The sequence below is a fragment of the Acomys minous genome, assembly GCF_964271855.1.
Source record: "Acomys minous genome assembly, chromosome: 6".
In the NCBI taxonomy this organism is placed as follows: domain Eukaryota; kingdom Metazoa; phylum Chordata; class Mammalia; order Rodentia; family Muridae; genus Acomys; species Acomys minous.
The window spans coordinates 71,045,676-71,066,003 of record NC_140487.1 but is presented as its reverse complement, the minus strand read 5'-3'; the positions used below and the strand labels follow the sequence as shown (position 1 = coordinate 71,066,003).

At 39.8% G+C, this 20,328-nt stretch overlaps 1 long non-coding RNA gene across 1 annotated transcript in view; it reads right to left on the bottom strand.

Annotated features, from left to right (window-relative positions):
• Positions 1–4,066: 4,066 nt before the first annotated feature.
• LOC311600313 overlaps positions 4,067–20,328 on the bottom strand; it is a 44,339-nt gene continuing 28,077 nt past the window's right edge. The window contains exons 3-4 of the long non-coding RNA XR_014780209.1: positions 6,301–6,496; positions 4,067–4,502 (exon numbers count right to left, since the gene is read on the bottom strand). This is a non-coding gene — a long non-coding RNA (uncharacterized lncRNA). The remainder of the gene's footprint in view (positions 4,503–6,300; positions 6,497–20,328) is intronic.

Below are 20,328 nucleotides of genomic sequence, written 5' to 3'. Positions count from 1 at the left end.
TAAACGACAGGAGGTTAATTCTCACAGTTCTGCAGGCCAAGCAGCTCATGAACACCACACTAGTTCCTTGGTTTCTCCTGCAGTTTTGCCCTGAGGCGCACATATGTAGGTTCGCATTGTCTCTTCCCATGGAGGGAGGAGTAATTTCTACGTGAGCTCTTTGATAGTGTCACTGATCTCTCAAAGTACCTATATTCCAGCACAGTCACTTAGGTTATATGTCAGCCCAGAAACTTTCAGAGAACACAAGCATTCAGGCCATGGCAACTCTACATCTCTACAGGCTACCTTAACCTGATAATGCTTCTGTGCATTATCGATAAATTATATTTTAGGCTAAATTAAATAACTTTTCTTTATCTCAATTGCTTCCTAGTCAGACTGATTCTAGCCACTAAGTATAAGTAGGTCGGGAGGGAAGGCGGGGGACAGGACAAACTAAGATGTCACACACTCCCTAAAGTCAGAGGGAGGCTGCAATATGTGAGAGACAACAGAACAGAAAATGGGGTTCAGTGTTTTGATTTTGATATCCCTACGAAATCTCATCTTTTATTATTATGACTTTTAATATATATTGAATCACTTGTTCCATGTGAAGAAGCTAATACGAAGAAAATTGTGGCAAGAAAATTGGTAGTTTCCCAAATATGGCATATGAAGTATTTAGTACATCTTATAGCTGTTTAGTTCATGTTACAAATGTTGAGGTTTTCAGCATGCGCTCTCAATTTTTTCAACACTGTAACACATATACATGCACATATATACATATATACATATATATACATATTTGTCTGTATGTATATCCACTGGTTACTGTATATAATTATATATTCTCATTAGTCAGAGGTGATCATTCTTCAAGACATGGTCATATTGCAGGTTCCTCACCTTTCCGAGAGGTAACCGTCCTTATTTCTGTTGAGTTTTCCCCTTCTGTGCTTTCTCAGAACTCTAAATGAAAAGTCTTAACATCTTATATAAAACTTCCTTAAAGTGATACCATGTATGATACAGGAACGGTCAATTAATTCTCAGAAGCCAATTCTTCTAAACAAAGGAAATAAATGGCCCCTGATAACTATGCTGTTAGCAGTTATCTCTAAGAGTGCCTGAGTCAAATTGTCCGGCCTACTCAATATTCCTGTATATGTGTGTGTGCGCGTATATGCATATGTGCGTGCATGTGTGTGTGCATGCGTGCGTGTGTGTGTGTGTGTGTGTGTGTGTGTGTGTGTGTGGTGTGTTCAGTTCCTTAGCAGACTTGGTGCTCCTAAATATCTGAAGCATTAAAGAATCAAATAATCAAATGAATCTGTGTAAGTGGATCATTCTAATATTTTTGTTACATGTTTGTCTTAATTGGAGACAAGACTGATGTTATTTGTGTTTAACAGTTTTCTTGAAATACCAACCAAGGATCATGAATGGTCTTCTACATAGATGTAGCCAATGGGCAGCTCCGAATTCATGCGGGTCTCCTGGTAAAGGGAGCAGGGGCTGCCTCTGACATGGACTGGCTGCCTGCTTTTTTATCACTTCCCCCTGACAGGATACAGGAGAAGAGGACTAAAGCAGACCTGATACAACTTGATGAGCTGGGGTGGGCGGGTAGGGAGGCTCCCCTTCTCTGAGGAATAGGGGAAGAGGCGTGGGGAAGAGAGAGAGGGGGCTACACTCAAGGTGTAAAGTGAATAAGTAAGTAAATAAATAAATAATTTTAAAAAAGAAACATTTTTCTTGAAATGTAATTCACATATGTAATTCAGGGCTTTTAACGTTTGCTCTTTTTTTTTTTCTTTTTGCATTATTTTGCCACAATCCACTTTTGAGTATTTAATGTATCCAGATGAGAAACCCTCCGTTTCCCAGCATCCATTCCTGTCTCTCCCCACCACTCTTCTTAAAGCAGTGTGTTTCTGTTTCTCTAGTTTTGGGTCTTCTGGACGTCTCATGTATGAGGGATCATAGATGTCTAGGTCTCTACGATTGGCTTCTTTAACTCACTACAGTGTTCACATGACTTGCCCATGTCACGACACTCCTCAGTGTTTGAGTTTCTTTATTTGAGCCTTTTATTCCATTGTCTGGGTTCATTATTCTATTTAATGTTTCATCAACTGATAGACATTGGGTTGTTTCCATTTTGAGTTGTAAAAAACCATACTGTTATGAGCGTTAATGTGTGAATTTTTGTATCAGTTTCTGTTATCTTGTCAAAGAGAGGAGATGTTAATAATCTGTTGCATTTTCACTAGCTTTGCTCATAGATGAACATCGGGGGACGATGGTTTAGGTTCATGTGTTCTCTCTGTATTGTACAAGGTGAGGAAGCAGCCTGCCTCTTGACATGCATCAGCTTGAATTCCCATGAGTGTTACAGTTTTGGATGATGCCTTATTAAATTAATCTCATCAGTACCAGGTACAGACAAACATATTTGTGATTCATATAGTTATTTCATCCTCAATATTTCTGTGTGCTTTCTTCACTTTCTTGGAAATGTAATCAAAAGTAGACCAACTAAATGAGAGTAAAACGAGCTGATGTTGATGTAAACACTTTGCTCTATACTTAATGTACTCACCCGTTGGCCAATGTGTTAGAGTGGAAACAGGTATATTAACAAAAACCTATCTCAAAACCCCCCTTATAACTCACTCTTGGGAGTTTCTCTCACTTCTCCTCAATATCTCACTTTAAAAAAAATAATTCTTAATTCTTAATAAAGCTTGCTCCCACTTTCCTACATGATCACTAGTGTGAAACAAGTAACCCAAAGTCAGGGTCCAAGGTAAATCTCTGATGATTGCAAGTGCCCGGCATTGGATCATGCACAAGTGCGCCACAAAGGTCCCCTTGCTTTCAAAATCTATGATAAACTCGGTCTCAAAAAGGTTACCATACCCATAGGTCTATGAATCCAAATACATGGAACCTAGATTTGGGGTGTGTGTGTGTGTATGTGTGTGTGTGTGTGTGTGTGTGTGTGTGTGTGTGTGTGTGTGTGACATTTTCCCATAAGGCATTTCTGCAACAAACTCTAAATGATTGCCACTGGAATCACAATGTTTTCCGCTCATCATGCTCTACATGGTTTATTTTTTTTAAAAGGATGGTGACGTTCTCATGGGAAAGCAGCAACATTCACAGCTTAGAATACATTAACCTAAAGGAAATGTGGGGCAGTATACACGACGTCTTCCTTCTCTCAGTGTCCATCCTTCTGTCAGTGTCCATCCTTCTGTCAGTGTCCTTCCTTCTGTCAGTGTCCATCCTTCTGTCAGTGTCCATCCTTCTCTCGGTGTCCTTCCTTCTCTCAGTGTCCATCCTTCTGTCAGTGTCCATCCTTCTGTCAGTGTCCATCCTTCTGTCAGTGTCCATCCTTCTGTCAGTGTCCATCCTTCTCTCAGTGTCCATCCTTCTCTCAGTGTCCATCCTTCTGTTAGTGTCCTTCCTTCTCTCTCAGTGTCCATCCTTCTGTCAATGTCCATCCTTCTCTCAGTGTCCATCCTTCTCTCAGTGTCCATCCTTCTGTTAGTGTCCATCCTTCTCTCTCAGTGTCCATCCTTCTCTCAGTGTCCATCCTTCTGTTAGTGTCCATCCTTCTCTCTCAGTGTCCATCCTTCTCTCAGTGTCCATCCTTCTCTCAGTGTCCATCCTTCTCTCAGTGTCCATCCTTCTCTCAGTGTCCATCCTTCTCTCAGTGTCCATCATTCTCTCAGTGTCCATCCTTCTGTTAGTGTCCATCCTTCTCTCTCAGTGTCCATCCTTCTCTCAGTGTCCATCCTTCTCTCAGTGTCCATCCTTCTGTCAGTGTCCATCCTTCTGTTAGTGTCCATCCTTCTCTCTCAGTGTCCATCCTTCTGTTAGTGTCCATCCTTCTCTCTCAGTGTCCATCCTTCTGTTAGTGTCCATCCTTCTCTCTCAGTGTCCATCCTTCTGTTAGTGTCCTTCCTTCTCTCTCAGTGTCCTTCCTTCTCTCTCAGTGTCCATCCTTCTCTCTCAGTGTCCATCCTTCTGTCAGTGTCCATCCTTCTGTCAGTGTCCTTCCTTCTCTCTCAGTGTCCATCCTTCTCTCGGTGTCCATCCTTCTCTCAGTGTCCATCCTTCTGTTAGTGTCCTTCCTTCTCTCTCAGTGTCCATCCTCCACTTGGTGTCCATCCATTAGGGGAAAGTTTTTATTAGAACAAATCGCACTGAATGTGTTTTGTTCCATTTCTTTGATTCTCTTTGTCATTTTAAAATATGTAAGAGTTATAAACCTTTCCCTTAGTAGAAATATTCATTATGCCATTATGTGTTTGTACTCTCCATAGGAACTGACAAATACATACTGAGATGTCTCAGAACGGCCCAATAATTGCCTTGTTTCCCAAAGCTCTTATCTTCCGAATAGCCACACTCCTTCTTCTTTTCAAAATGGCAATAGGAAATGGAAATCTGTGTGCACATTAGAAAGCACATTCTATTTTTGATCCATATTTTGTTGTGATGACCTAAAAAGACACGAATGCTTGTGTGCATCATCAAAACTCACAGGCTTGAGATGTGCATAATGGTCACATTTACATTTTAAGATGAAACTCTCGCAGATGTTGGATAGACACTGAAGCTAGCACACAGTGAACACAAGCTGTGGCAGTCTCCTATTATAAAGTTTATATTCATGACCTCAATTAAGTCACCCAGAGCACTAGTGACTAGGTAGCTATTGTCACCTCTACAGAAAAACTGAATAAAAAATGCAACTTAGAGAAGCTAAATTTTTCTGAAGCTGCAGAACACAACAAAGGTAGACATTAGACTTATCTGTCCTAGAATCTCCTCTTTCCTCCTTTTTTGCTGTTACCCCACGACTCAGAGTACTAAGTGGAACTAAAAATTGTTAACCATAAGAATTTACTCTAAGAGCAAATTTTTCAAGACCCTTGAGTTGTTCTAGGAGATGTGTATTCCCTCTACGTGGATGATAATTGATGTATTTCCCCCAAGAATTAAATAAACACCATTTGAAATTAGAACATTATAAGCAAACATCTGTTGCAAAATTGGTTTCTAAAGCACCCCTAAAATAGCTCATTACATTTTCAACACAGATTATACCTTAATTTTTTTTTTTTTGCTTGCTCCAGCTTGGCAATTAAAAAGCATCCCTGAAAGATGCTATTGGGTAAAATGAAGGTCAACATGTATTGCAACAATAGATCATTTTTACTATTACAATGGAATGTGAGTCTTTAAGGCCAGGAGTACCACATTGCTTATGTACAAAGTTAAATGTCCAACAAATTAACAAAATAAATGGTTTTAACTTTATACATGTTCATGAACATGTATGTGTTTAACCACATTTAATAACTATTGATACATTTCAAAATATTTAATTAAAAAATCAAATGTATTGACTTTCCTATTGTGTATTGTACATTCAAGTTAATTAAATATACATGAGATTTGGTGATAACCACACTTTTTCTCATTGAAGATAGCACAAGGTGCTGCTATAAAGGACCTCAAAACTTCCATCAGCTTGGAAATGTCCAAAGATAGAAACTTGCCAGAGTAGATCATTGGAGAAGATTAAGTGGTTATATTTCTTATGGTCTTGAAATACAAGAGCAAGAAGATTGAATATTCTCTTAATTCTCTCTTAAAAGCTAATAATGGACAATGTTCATATTATGTAAAAATAGGGAAACTTTCATGCTTACAATCATATTCTTAGAAGTTCCTACAGTTACTTTTATTTACCATGGTTTCAGGTGAGCAGTATTCAGTAGAACAGCAGGAATAATTTGAAGTAGTAATTATAATTGTGATTAGTTATGGAATACAGGGAGTCTTTCAGTTAGTTTACTGGATAACCCAGATCCATTTCAGAGTTCTGAGTTTAGAGGAGAGTAAAGTTAACCTTACTAACCTAATCATGAATACACCCAAAGAAACAATGGAGCTTATTGAGAAAAGTGGCTCACAAGGGCGAGACTTGCTCTCCTTCCTGAGGGACACATCTGTGTGGATTTATTTATAAACTAAAAAGGTTATAGGCAGAGGGCACTGTAGGCTGTAAAAAGTGTTAGGGCCTAAACATGTGTGAGGTTCATTCTCAGCTTAGATAACAGTATCATTGAATTGTCAACTTGACTGTATCCAGGGTTGACATTGGATGTGTCTGTGTCTGTGTTTCTATAAAGAGTTAAGTGCTTTGAGTAGATTCACCCAACATTCAAGTAGGTACATTCACACCTGAAGCCCAGATATGAAAAGGTCCCACAAAAATCAGTATGTATATACCTTCCTTCGCTTATATCTCAGAGTGCCTCCATTCCTGTTGTAGCAGTTGTCTGGTGACGTCAGCTTCCAGTCTCTTCAGCCTTCTACCATGAACTCAATGCCAGGCACATCCCAGGAAAGCTCCAGGCTTTCAGGGCCAGACAGAGTGCTGAGATGTCCAGCTTCCTTCACCAAGTCTCTACTGGATTCTATTCCACTGTAATATTCAGACAGCCATTGTTACTGGCAAATAAGCCACTCTGGTAATGCCTCTTCTGTTAAACACACACACAAACACACACACAAACACACACACACACACACACACACACACACACACACACACAAAGAGAGAGAGAGAGACAGAGAGACAGAGACAGAGACAGAAACAGAGAGAGAGAGAGACAGACAGAGACAGAGACAGAGAGAGAGAGAGACGGGGACATGTACATGTTCACACACATTCTTTAAGTCTTGATTTTTCTTTAAAAAAACAAATGCCATAACACAGCCATGTACTGTCAATATGACCTTGGATCAATTACAGATATTTTGTAGACCTGCAATTATCTGTAAAATGAAAATAGCATGTGGAGCTTTGGAAAGATTATGCATTTTAATAAAAGGAAAAAGTATTACAATAGAACTTCACAGGATTAACATTATGTAAGTTACACATATGTGAAAGAGCTCCCCCTCATATGTGATGGTGTTTTAAGAGATTTTGAAAGAATAGACTTGCTTAGGAGTGATCTCTGACAAAGAATCTTACAGAGGGCTTTGTTTACCAGCCACCTAGCCAGAATTTCCTGACTACCTTCCCTCAGAGTGTTGTGCCTTTAAGATACAAAGATTCTATCTCCCTTTTAAAAATATTCATTTGTTTTGTGTGATTGTATGGTCTGCTGCTATGTGCACTGTGTACATGCAATGCTCAAGGAGGCCAGAAGAAGAGATTGTGTCTTCCGGAACTGAAGTTAAAGAGATTGTTTTAGCTGCCATGTGGGGCCTGGGAACCAGACCTGGGTCTTCTGCAAGAGTTACGTGCATTCTTAAGCACTGAGGTATCTCTCCAGTCCCCTAGCTCACCCCTGTGCAGCTGGCATATAGAATGTCAGGAAAAGGCAATCCTGAGAGGAAAATTAAGCTATAGGAAAATGATGGCTGGCCATATAGCAAGGCACATTCGCTAGCTCTGCCTTCACAATTATAGTGTATGTACATTGATCATGCCTCTTTCTCCCCCGCCCCCTCTCCCTGTGTGTGTTTGTGTGTGTTTGTGTGTGTGTGTGTGTGTGTGTGTGTGTGTGTGTGTATGTGTGTGTGAACTGATTGTCCTTGTTAGTGAGAAGGAATACTAGTCATCACTTCAGTTATAAAATAACATACAGCTGCTCCTTCTTTTCCAATAAGATTATGTTTTGAGCAACATTGTAAGCTGAAGATATATTAAGTCAAATCTACATTTAATACACCTCTTCTCCTTGAACAGCATAACTTAACAACACATTTGCTGCCTGTAAAATGCCAATATTTACTATCACAATTGCATGGTCAGAGGGAGTCAGGCTCTGCCATTGCCTGGCATTTTAGAAAAAGTGCTGGACCGCATACTGCTACTGCAGAGAGAGACAAATTCTAAGGTTTCTACTGAACGCATCACTTTTACACCACCTTAAAATTAAAAGTATAAGTCACAGCATCATAAACCAGGAGATGCCTATGCATATTTGCTATTCCAATGTAATGTTTTTATAGTTATGGAAGACAACTTAGAAGGCTTATTTGATATAAACACCAACATTTATAGAGATATATATTAAAGCATGAGAAAATAATTGAAATGTACAGAAAATGTAGAGCCCTGAAGCATTAAGATATAACTGTGAACATAGTAGGATCTAAAGTTCAATACCAAATTCTCAGATAAATTTCTTTTATTTAAATGACTCTAAGAGATCTATTTATTTAACTAATGTTTGCGCGCACGTGTGTGTGTGTGTGTGTGTGTGTGTGTGTGTGTGTGTGTGCACGCCAGGGGTCAGCATATGTTTTCTTGTAGTTTTTCCTCAATTTAATTTCCAGAAGTTTAGGTCTTCCCATGTTGTCAAGGGAAATGTGTAATGTATCAACAGTCTCAATGAGGGATGGGTATGATTGAAGGTGGGTATATGTGATGCTACCAGTATGCTTTAAACAACAGATGGGGAAAACTTACACCATGCATGTTCCTCCAGTATCAATCTTCTTACTGGCTTGGTCAACATGGTTTGCTCAGACTGCTTGTAGAACCCCTGACCTCCATCTCAGGGATAGCACCACCCACAATGGGCTGATCCTCCCCCATCAATCACTAACTAAGCAAACGCTTTATAGGTTTGCCTACAGCCCAGTCTTTTTTTTCTCCTTTATTAATTTATTCTTGTTACATCTCAATGGTTATCCCATCCCTTGTATCCTCCCATTCTTCCCTCCCTCCCATTTTCCCCTTATTCCCCTCCCCTTTGCTACAGCCCAATCTGATGAAAGCTTTTTCTTTCATAAGGTTGCCTCCTCTCAGATGACTTTAGCTTGTGTCAAGTTGATATAGAAGTATTCAACAAAAAAATATCAGTAGAGACAAGAAAGTGTTTTTTGTTTGTTTGTTTGTTTGTTTTACAGCATAAACTGGGGCTCATTCTCTATGGCTTCGCATGCTGTCTAGACTGGGTGCAAAAATCCTCTAATTAGACTGAATTAAGTTAGTGTGACAATAATCACATCAGGCTGTGAGGGAAGAAAATTTGGGGATGAGGAAATAATATAAATGAAGCTTGAGAAAGGTGTTTAATAGTACTGCCTTCAAAATCAAGCATCTGTTCTTCCAGCGGCAAACAGAACAGCAATGATGTTGGGAGCATTCTGGCTTTGAATTGAGTGTCTGATCCAATGGCCATTCACCACTGCATGAGACTGATTTCTGTTCTTCCTGTTTGAACGTGTAGCTTTTCCATACTTTGCCCTGATTTTTGGTTCCTTCTTAACAGTGAATATTTACACTTTGTCAAATTCCAAACCTATATTTCTTTGTGACATATTACAAAAATGGGGTGTATGAGTGAAATGTTAATATAGTTCATATAGAAACTATAGTAATTTTTCTTAACCAAGATTAGGAGAGACATAAGAGTGTACAGATGGACAGCGGTATCACCTCAAGTAGCCTTGAGAGCTCCAAATCCAATTTAAAACACTCATCAACATAGTCCTCATCGTCACCATCAACATCACCACTACCACCACCATCATCATCATCAAAGTGTCAGGGCGTGGAGATGCTCAGCACTTGTGGAATAATCACCAGAGAGGGTGGGTAGAATGCTCTGTGGGAATCAGAAGACAACTTTCAGAACCTTCTTTTCTCCATCTGCCATGGTAAATGAAGACTGAACTCAGGTCAAGGAGACAAGAATATAAGTGGAAAGAAGTATGGCAGCTTCTTCTTCATTTTTCCCAATTTACTAATGAGGAAACTGGTCTGTTGGAAGTTAGTAGATTAGGTAGAATGATTATTTGCCTGCTAAGACATTGATCTTTCTGTCAAAATATTCCTTCTAACCAGTTGGCAACAAAAAAGAGTCCAAATTGTTTTAAAAGGCTATGCACAGTCATGAGTCTAGTAGAGTATCGAAAAAAATATCTCCAAACAGATGTCTTCTCTTGAGAAATAACCCCTGCCAAAGAAGACTCATAATTTCCAAGTTTCTGAAATAATTGCCTTGTGCATCTCCCAGACATCTCAAACTGTGTCTATTGAGCTAAAGCAAATCGAATTGAAATTCAATTGGAGTGGTCTGTGGGATGACTTCCGTGACTGCACAGGTTCAGTCTGTCTAATCAGCAAGATGAATTGCAGCAACTTATGTAATTTGCCCTGGAAATGAGTTCTGTCGTAGAGGTGATCATGACAAAAAGACAGTGGCTTGGTTTAAGGAGGAAGGGTTTATTTTGCTGACCATGTGAGGTGATACAGTCCATGGTAATGGGGAAGTTATGGTGCTGGGAGCTCAGGGCTCATACTGCATTCAATCAGGAAGCTCTGTCTGGAGTTTCCAGCAGCTTTCTGAATTCAAGTCCTGTCGTGTATTTAGTATCAATCTTGTACACTTTGTGAACAGTTTGTGTTTGAGAAGGTGAGAACATCAAGCCAAGCAGACACATAGTTTGCAATCTTTTTTTTTAATTTTGTCTTATCACCATGGCAGCAAGCCTTGTTTGCTTAAAATGCAGCACCAGCATCTCTCCATCAATGACCTCTGCAGACTTCTTTGTATCTCCCTGAAGCAATAAAGAGAAATGTTTTTCTCTTTTACAGAGGTAAGGAGACCTTGCTTACAGTACAGTCTGAGTGGCTGGGGCAAAATGACACACTTCAGTTAGTGACAAAGCCAGAGAACTAGTCCTGGTGAGCATCATAGGAAACAGCTCCAACTTATCTAGGCAAGGCTATTGAGAAGGCACGGTATGTCTAGGCAAGGCTATTGAGAAAGAATGTATATCTAGGCAAGGTTATTGAGAAAGCATGGTAAAGCAATAAGGGAAGTAAGACACTGGGTTTTTTCCTCTGATAAATAATAATAACACTTAAGTAGAGATGACCGAGTCTCATAAAACAAGGCTGAATTCTGGGTGAGAATGATGTATGACTACCTAGCAACTACGACTTGGTCTCTCTGAGTCTCCAGAAAGTACAATTAGACTCACACACCCATAAGTTCCACTTCTACACATTAATAAACTTGAGATATAAATACGTTTTAGAAATTGCACTCATTCTGAATATAGGTAGACTTTCTTTTTCTTTCATTTTTAAAAAATTTTTTTCTTTTTTTTAACATATACATTCATATTATTATATGTATATACAATAGACTACATACAGAAAGAAGAACCAAAAAACAATAAAAAATTATATAAATGTTATATTCATAGTGTTTTGGCTATTTGTATTTGGCAGCCTTGAAGAAAATATCTTTCCTCTTTTGGTGAGTCTAAAATTCTGAATGAAAATCAATATCTATCTTGTCTCATCTCTATCAACTTAAAACATCTATCTAGACCTAAAAACATCTTAAACCCTAAACAACTAGACTTAATTGTAGGACTAAACTATCTGGTCTTCAACCCCATCAGAGACTTGAGGAGGAATAAAACTTAATTACCTGAGTAAACCAGAAGTGCAGGTTAGCAGCTTCCAAAATGGGGAGAAAAAAAAAAGACAGAGACAGTTTGCTGCCTGAACAGTCACTCAAAACTCCCTATAACATTGGCATGTCATCTTCAGCCTTCTGGGCCAATATATCTGACAGACATATTTGTGAGGCAGGAGCTATTGAGGACTCACTTACTCTGTCTTGGCATAGCTTGGCCATCGACTCTGCCTGCATCCAAGCTTGCCCATTTTTAGACAGAATTATGTCTGTGGTAGAAATGAGGACACTTTGCCCAGTGGCATGTTTGCCACATTTGAAGCCATCTCCAGAAGGAGGTTCTTTGATGCTCATCATCTTCTTTGAGGTAGGCTGTGCCTTGCCAGGAATTAACCTGTCTTGTTGTCAAAGAATCTTTAAACTAATAAAACCATCTTTAAATGCCATATTCTATATGTCTCTGTGGCTTTTGAAGACCTTATCTAACTATTTTACCTTGTCTATTTATAGAATCATATCTATTTGTTAAACTTAGCATGTATATTCTTGTGATAGAAATAGACTAGTAATTGACATGACCATAATTTGATCAACTGACAACTAACTTGTATTACTTAATTATCCTAAACAGGCTACAATAGCACTTTCAAAGTGTTTGAAGTAAACCTTGTATTATAATTGTGGTAGACTCTCTTATTGCCATTGTTTTTAAAATAATGCAGAGTAGTAAGTGCTTACCTGGCATTTACTTGTGTTAGTTACTATAGTCAAGCTAGCAAAGATTCTAATGTTAATGGATGATATGTGTGAGTTTAATGCAAATATTACCCATTTTATTTCAGAGAATTAATTAGATAGACTTATCTGTTAGTGTCTGTGGGGAGTCCTCCAGCTGTTTTCCCATGGAAACTGAAGGATGACTCTCCCCATGAATACTGGAATAAGAGAGAAATCTAGAACATCAGAAACTTGTTTAAAAATGGGCTTGTTGATAGAATCTGGGTGATATTTACATCACTTTAACTTATAAAAAAAAGTGTAACTTGAAAATTGTACATATGTACTTACATAATTATAGTTCAGTTGCTTTAGCAGCAATGTTCCTCAAAAGAAAGGCTTCAGAGAGAGGTGTTGGCTGGTCCTCTGTCACAACAGAGATCCGAATAGTGGCCCTTTTATTCTATATCAGCTTGGTTTGGGCTTAAGGTTAAGTGCAGTGTCATATGGTGCCCTCCTTTTTCTTTTCTCCCACCTACTCCAACAAGAAGCATAGTTGTGCCAGGCTGTGAGTAAACTGCCTCCATGAACCTGAGGTTTGCAGCATAGATGGGCAGAGCAGTGGGGATGGCAGGACTGGGGCGAGTGAAGTCACTTTGTGAGCTTTGCCCATCTGGATGTCTAGAAGAGAAAACTACAGGGTTGGATCATTCCAGAGAATGTTCTTTCCTTTACCACAAGTAAAACAAGCAAATCAAAGAAAACAGTAACTGAGGCGACTTTGATCAGAGAAGCTTTTCTTTCTGGGAACTGGGAGAATGCAGACCGATGGGTACACAAGGTGCTGGGAATAAGTGACAGGTCAAGGCTCTCAGCCTAAGGAAGCCGGTGTGCCATCCTCACCAGTGCTGAGGCAACACCGCGGGGGAGTAGGACAGAGTGTAAGGTCCAGAAAGAGACCTGAGAAGTGATGGGAAGTCACAAGCCTTCTAATCACACTCTCACAGCAGCTGCAGATGGACGGGGCCACACAGAAGTAGCTCATCAATAGCAAAGCACCGATAAATGGACATTTCAAGTCCTCACCCTACTCTGCTGATCTACTTGCCAATTCGTGGACATGGTAAGCCATTTCCTTCAGTTATGCACCCACCAATGGGTGGGCCGCTGGCCCCCAACAGATACTTCTAATAACATTATGACCAACTGGCTCCGACAAAATTAAATTGGTCACAAAATAAACCCCTAAAGCCATAAATCTTGGCAAGGAATTAATAGGTGTGTGTGGGAAGTGCCAAGGGGAGGGCACAATTAATGTGCATAAAATCGCCAAAACAAAAATTAATCACCAGAGATTATAAAGATAAAGAAAAACAATCCAAGCAAGCAAACACAAACCAAAGCCTGCGTATCAGGTCTGGGACACTCGGTTTCATGAGCTCCCATTCACTTCATTTTTGAGTTGGAATGAATCTGCCAGTTCTCCAGTTTGATACCTCCAAAGAGGATGCCAGACAATAAGTAAAGTGATAATGATTAACAAGAAATAGCTAATGCTTTATCCTTTTCAATAAATATATGCTTTACAGGAGTGAAGATCTTATTTCAAGGATGACTAATGAAAATGAATAATCATATGTACAGAATAAGAAGAATGCTAGTATTTGGAATTAAGTATGTTTGGGGGAAGTATTACAGCAACAGATGTAAAAGTTGCAATGCATTCATTTTCTTTTTTTAATGTGCTTGAAAACTTTCAAGAAATTGGGCTTTCTAAGAAATGGAAACTGAACAAGGCACTGGGAAGAACGCAGCTTGGGAAGGGGAGGGGCTTGTGTGAGCCATGATGAGAAGCTAGTGCAAATGACACGGCAAGCCTGCCATGAAACCAGAAGGGAAATCAAGAGAGCAAAGGTAAAGTATGCACAAAGCAAGTAAGTGCAAAAGAGACACTGAGGAAAATTAAATTAGTGATGGGCAAGATAAACTTAAGATAAACATTAGGGGAAAGAGGAGGACATGGATGTGATGAAACATACAAAAAAAATGTAAAAGATTTAGGCACCTTTGGTGGATCAGATATTCCATCCTCTGCCTCCTTCTCTCAGCAGAAGATTTAGATGCAGAAGCATAAGAGACCCAGACAGAAGTTAAATCCTGCACAGGAAATAACTGACGATACATTTCAGGGTCCACAATTCTCCTCATCCTTCTGAGGGACTTTTGTGAATGACGGGAACTGCAAAGGTCAAGTTTATGCTGAGAAGAACGGCCTATCACTGAGCATCACGAACCCGAGCCTAGAACTGGCTTGCAAAGCACAAGCTTGTTCTAGGAGCCCTGAGTGGAACCCTGGTCTGCCCGCGGGAGAGACCCTGGATCCCCACAGAAGCTTGAGCAAACTACTGTGAGACATAGCATTTTAAATTAGACCCAAAGAACCCCACAGATTAACATCAAACTGTGATAATCCCATAAAATCCCTACAACCTGTAAAGAAAGCATTTTAAATAAGATTTAGTTAAAGGAGGGAGGGACGGAGAGACTAGACAGGGTGCATTATATCTGTAATCCCAGCACATGGTGGATGAGGCTAAAGAACTAGAAAATATCTTTCAAGACTGGCCTGGGGCTCTACAGAGTGAGACATGCTCTCAGAAGTAAAACAAAACAAAACAAAACCCCAAAATACCAAAAACCAAAAACCAACCAACCAAGCAACCAACCAACCAACCAAACAAACAAACAAACAAAACCCCAAACCAATCCAACTCTGAACAAAACAAAATTGACAGAAGGCATAGATTCCAATTACTGGAGAAGCTGTAATTTTCAGAAATAAAATACAAATCAACAATGCAAAGATCAATTAAAGAACTGAAAAGTGCACAAACAGTAAGACAATAATAGCCAGGTGGACTTCAGTAGAACTTCAGAGAAATGATATGTATTTGTGAAATGTAAAACTTGGTTGACATTTTAAGCACTCCACGGACACATCTAGAAGGCTGAAATTAAATGCTAAAGGCCTCCGTACATCATGCTGAAATAAATAACAATAAGAGCAGAAGAAGGTCTTAAAATCAGGCAGTGAGAAAGGATGGCTTAAGGAAGAATGCACCTTAGAACTACAGCAGACCCAGAACAACCACGGACACCAGGTGACAGTGTGAATTAAAGGCTCCTAGTGCTTAAAGAAAGCGACTGTCAAGGAAAATTGTATACATCCAAAAAATCTTCCACAAGCAAGAGAGAAATGCTTTTTAATGGAGTCAGAAGCAGCAGAGAGGATGATGTAATAAGGGACCTTCCATGAAAGGACTTCTATTTGTGAGAAAGAAAACAACCAATAGTAAAGCGATCACAATCTAAATTTTTGGAAGACAGGAGATTCTTATTTTAATTTGTTCTTCTGTGTATTTTTCCAGGTTTTCTCTGGCACATGTTTTGTTTTGTTTTTGTTTTTGTTTTGTTTTTCATAAATCAATGTTTATTTGAAGTATAGGAAAAAGGTCTACACTGGTTTGCGACTTCTGAGTCTCAAGGGAAATTCATTAAAAAAAAAAAAGACAGGAGCCAATTTTTAATTTCCCCCCTTGGATGAAATCAACAAGGAAGTAGTGATCTGTGGAGAAAAGATTTTATTCCTTTGACACAAAAAGGCAACGGAAATAATTTAAGAAGAAAAACACTAAGTCTAGTGTTCCTTACCAGCACTCTTTCCTAAGCCATGGTAAGGTAAACTGTTGACAACCACTTCATTGTTGGGGACAATAGGCCATATGACCAATGTTCAGCCATCTTGTCCAAGTCTGCACCTTTAAGTCTCTGTCTTTCCCAGAGCTTACCTTTCACCAGAAACTAGTTGACCCTGTTGTGAGTCAGCAGCTAAAGACAGATATGGATAGAGCGGCCCTGTTGTGAGTCAACAGTTAGACTAAAGCCAGATGAAGACAAAGCAAGATACCCTGTGTAGCAAGACGTCATGACCCTGCCTGGAATTCCCTATGTTTTGAGAAAAACCCGCAACTGCGTTGCTATAGCGATATACTTCCCTGCCTTCTGAATTATAAAAGCTGCTGCCTGACTAATAAAGTTGAGAGCTTGATCAATCAGACTTGCTCTCCTTCCTTGTGTCTTGCATTTCTCAACAGATGACCTCCCTCCTGACTTTTAGTCGGACCCTGCAGGTCGGGACACTTCATAGAAACTATCTGTTTTTCAAAGCCTTTTCTTCTTTTTGTCTTCCAACAACTTGGAGTAGCAGGCAAGGCAGAAATCCCCATTTCTAACTTGCAGAACCATTGAGGTTAAGTGAGGTTAAGCCTCTTTGTTCCACTGTTCACTTTAAGAATCGCACGGCCTGGACCTAAGGCTTTGTTTCCTTCCATCCTGTAATTCTCTTCACACTGCGTGCATGCACCTTGTGGTGTGAGTGCCCTTTGTCATCAGCCACTTTGATTATACCACTTTGGGGGAAATTACAGTTACAGTGCTAAAAAATTATATCCCAATGAGCTCTTAGGCTCCATACAGTTTTTAAATAACTGATTTTTTTGCTGCAAGGGTGATTTTGACACATGAAGCAAACTAACTTTATTCTGCATGCCACTGTTCTTCTGACTGTATCATTTGGGCTCAATTGCTTCCATCACCACTGGATACATCTAAAGTCACTTTCAGTCTTTCTTAGACATTACAAAGAAAGTAATCTATCCCCATCAATCACAAGAGAAGTCTCTATTTCCATAGACACTGTGCTGTCCAGTTTAAACCCCCCATGTCTAAACTGATGGAAGTTGCTAGATGTCCCAATCTAAGAAGCCTTCCTTAGGAAAGGTGGGTGCCACAATGTTTCCAAATGGATTCTGTTTCTTCTACCATAGAGGGTTTCTATTGGCTCCTGGGTGAAAATGTAAGTGTAGCAAAATGCAGACAAAATAGGGATATAAAATATAACACTTTAGGTGGCATTCCACAGTCTGGCCTTCTGGCTTTAGCAAGTGGCAGAAGTTGACTTTCATGTGCCGTGCTTTGTGGGCACTTCAGAGTTTCCTGAGAGAAAACTCAGGCTTTTCCTTCTGCCCATCTGCATCCGAGTACGCCCTCAGCATTTCCGTTGAGATGGTTTTCCCTGTAGAAGGACGCCCTCTCAGATGAGACCTTTTTGTAAGTGACTCATATAGATCAGCTTCCTTGAGGAGGGCTCTCAGCCGAACCAAAACATGGATGCACGTCTTGTGTCTGGAAGACTCTCAGCTGACCTCTAATGCCAAATTCTGTTTACCAAGCTCATTGCAAAACAGCTCCAGCCTCAATTTCTGCTTTCAGAATTCTGACACCAGAGCAATATCTGCCCCTGTGTTCTCCCAGATCCTAAGAAAATGTCTCCGCTTCTCTGAGGCACCCTCTCCAAAACCCTTTCATCTGATAGAAAGTGGGGAGATGAGGAGAGACTTAACTATGTTATAATTTGACCCTAAGAAAATATTCTTAAACAGCCATAAATTCTCTCTGGTAGTCCATAGGAAGGTGTGTGTTTTCATGTTTCTACCTTTCAAAGCTTGAGGGCAGCTCCTAACTAACTTGTGCTTGGTATTTTAATATCTACATGCTAGAAAAGACAAACCTCATCTAGAGTCCCAATAGGATGTCCTCCCCTCTGTCCCAGTTTCCTGGTTAGTGAAGACTTTCATAGGACATGCCCCTTGGGCTAGTATGCAGATATAAGTGAGTATATACCATTTGAGTCTTTCTGCTTCTGGGTTAACTCACTCATTATGATCATTTCTAGGTGAGAGAAGCATGGGAGAATAGCAAAGTAGAAGGATCCTGAGGGTCCTAGAAACCTACAAGAAGAAAATTATGATAGGCAGATTTGGGCCCAGGGGTCCCGCTCAAACTATGGCACCAGCCAAGGACAATACAGGCCATAAACTTTAAACCCCTACCCAGATTTAGCCAATGGATAGGACATTCTCCACAGTTGAGTGGAGAGTGGGGTATGACTTTCACACGTACTCTGGTGCCTCATATTTGACCACGTTCCTTGGAGGGGGAGACCTGGTGGCACTCAGAAGAAGGATAGCAGGCTACCAAGAAGTGACTTGATACCCTATGAGCATATAAAGGGGGAGGAAGTCCCCCTCAGGCACAGTCATAGGAGAGGGGAGTAAGGGGAAATGGGAAGGAGGGAAGAATCGGAGGATACAAGGGATGGGATAACCATTGAGATGTAACAAGAATAAATAATAAAAAAAAAAAGGAAAAAAAAAGAAAAGACAAACCACTTCTTTCCTAAAGCACTTCTGATTCTTCTTTAACCCTTTTCAATGCAAAGGGGCATAGGTTTTAGTAAGATGGAAAGCACAGGTGGTCAAGAGGGAAGAGAGCGTGTCACCTGGCCTCGAGCACTTGTCTTTTGCTGACTAGTGAGGAAGAAAAAGGGGCATGGAACTGGGTTTATTCTCCTGAATTTCTGTTAGTAAGATACGCCTTTCTCCATATGTGACCGTTTTACAGTAGGTTGATACTGAGCTGTCTCAAAACAGTCCTCAGAGACGGCTCGACTTTTCAGGATTTGGGATGCCAGTTGTCACGACACTGGAACTTCAACTTGACTATGATGAAGGTGTTAGCAGATAGAAATTAGCAGATGCTGCAAGTCAAGGTTTCTCTCCCCTCCCAAAGTGAGCTGTAGAATATTTTCCAGCAACCATTGGATATAAGTATCAGAGAATGTTTCTCAAATTATCTGTAGTTTTGAAGTTTTCAGCTGGGTGGATGTTTCCTTTTCTTCCATAAATATAAAAGAAGTTTTACATTTTTCCTTCTTTTACAGAACTGGAAAATGAGAGAACTGATGCCCGTCCTGATACACTGTGCACTTGCATTTCTGAACTCATGAAGTATATTTATCATAGCGAAGCTATAAATATACCATAGTGTTTCTTGACTTATTAACCTTAATTGATATGCTCAAAATAATTATGTGTCACTGATTAATACCCATCGTCTATGCTTTTCCAATTTACGCATGAGCCAGCAGTGCTTTTGTTTTTCTAAATGCCATTTTTATTTGTTTTGCTGTTGATGTGGTAATGCGACTGAGTTACTTCAAAAATTGTTCCATGAGTGAGCTATGGACAAGGAGCATTCCTCTTTCTCTGCAGAGTTAAGAAGATATTTTAAGAGGAGATAATACTACACAGAGTTATAATACCTTCTAAGACCTCAATGATGGCTACAAACAGAAGGTACCATAAAATGAAGCATGGTGAAAACATCTTGAGACTGTTTATTAACTAGTTCCATAAGTGTGTTCTCTTCCATCAAATAAGTTGAAAGTATCATTTTAGCTTATATAGGATAAACATTCAATAAGACCAAAGAACTATCTAGTGTCAGCTAGTTAATGTATCAGCAATGATCAAGCCCACTCTTCCCAGTTAATACCTCATGGCTCAGAACTCCCTTATAAGCTAGCTATACCTGGATATTTTTTTTCATCTAAGCCCACTAACTCTGTTATGCTGTACCATCCCTGCATCAATTACCTCTTCAAGTATTTCCACAACGACACAGTGACCAACAAAAAGTTGAGAAGTCCAGTTCTTCAGTCCTCCTGGCACTTACAGAATGGTCACCTGGAACAGCCAACTAGGGACCAAAGTGGATCCACGGAGAGTCTTAGAACTTCAAACAAAATCATGTAAGAGAATGGTGGAGAAATTTGGAGGGAAATGGACATTTTTCAGCACCTATAAAACTCCATCCAAAGTGGGGAAGGCCTTTCCGCCCTTCTCTGAGGAAGCTCCACAGTGAACACACAGCGGAATGACAGGGTTGTTGGTAGCAGTGATTCTCCCAGCTAATATCTTTCACATGGTGTCTAGTCTGTACTTGTTTCCTGTATACTCAGATCTTGAACCTTGTGTGTGAGAGAAAAGAGGAATTATGGCAATTTGTTTGGAAGCCCCATCCAAGCTCCACTGACCATACACATCTTACTGAATAGAAGTCTCAGAGCAAGTCCTCTCATAGAACACCCAGATATGAAATACTGTAAACCCAAGCCATTTCAATGTAGAAAAGTCTTTAAGATTATGTTAAAATCTTAGGCTATGGCAAATGAGTAAAAAGA